The following is a 1,417-nucleotide window of genomic DNA, read 5'->3' on the forward strand; positions in this document are numbered from 1 at the left end:
CAGATCAGTAAGCTACAATAGCTAACTGGTTTCATTATAAAAGAACGTTGTGTGTTTAGGGCTAAAGCATACGTTGCTTGGCCCCGTTTTGTCGCTAGCCGCGTCCATTTCGAGGGGGAAGGTGGCCAGATCGCATGACGGATTACTTTAGAGCGGTAGTATACCATGCTATGGAGCCAACTAGTTGGTGTATCCCACGTAATTAATGGACGCTTAAGGCAATGTTGTCCGAGAACACATGACATGGTCAAGCGAGTCATAGATGCGCCGCGAGACACGCCGTATATCAGTGTTTATTTATGCGTTAATCTGCCCTCCCTGGAGACACCGCCGTCGCTACCGTCCTGGATATAGCTTCTCCCTGTTTAGAACACACACGAAGTAGAGTAGTGCTCATTTCAAATGACGCCTCTATTAGATATAGTATTTGCAAGTGGCTCAATCAGTTATAATGTTTATTGTGGTCTGCAAAAGTTTGCTTTTACCATACGACAAGAACGGTTCGGGCGCCCTCTATCTGGTGTAAATTGGCTAGTACGCTATCTCAAGAAGAGATAGTGTATATATATATATATATGTTGCAAAAAAAATGGCTTCTTTAATTTAGATAGTTTATTGAAATTAATATGCTTTTCAATTATTTTTATTATCGCATATACATTGAAACGTATATTAATTTCAATAAACTGTCTAAATTAAAGAAGCCGTTATATATATAAATAAATAAATATATTTACATTAAAAAAAAAGGTATAGAAAAGGATTCTGGTGGCAATAATGTGTGGAAAGAATAACTGCGGGCAAATTCTATATAAGTGGACAGTTTTGGAAAAAATTGTGCTAGTAGATTTGAGATGGTAAGGTTTATCACTCATACTGAGTGATATTAACTTATATATATAACAAATATTACGTTATATTGAATTAATCAAATTATTTAGAATTTGGTTGTTCTTAAAATCATTCCAGAATAAGCGCTCAGTAGATGTTTCGTAATCCAAACGCACAATAAATATCAGTAAGCATTTAATTAATTAAAAAAGTGTCGAATTTTAGATGCTATGACTAATTCAGAAGTTACAGTAAAAAGTTTCTGTGAGAAACGCGTAGAACTTGAAACGTTCAACTTGAAAACTTTACACTTTCTGGCAAAGACTACAGCTAAAATGCGTGTATAATAAAGCTCGTTCGGGGCATTTTCCGATGACAATAAATTAATGTCAGTCAAAAGACGAAATTGCGTGCATCTGTACTCGGGTAACACCATCCAGCTAATCGCTATGAGCCTTGTAGGGTACTGACAGCACGAGGTTTACCCAGTAGAGAACGTTGGTTCTACAAAATGTCCCACTGAAGAGGGTGATGTAGCGAGTTCCTAACGACACCAGTCGCTTTGTCAAATCTGTTTTAATTTTAG

Source organism: Varroa destructor, unplaced genomic scaffold (assembly GCF_002443255.2).
Source record: "Varroa destructor unplaced genomic scaffold, Vdes_3.0 BEIS01000004.1, whole genome shotgun sequence".
In the NCBI taxonomy this organism is placed as follows: Eukaryota; Metazoa; Arthropoda; class Arachnida; order Mesostigmata; family Varroidae; genus Varroa; species Varroa destructor.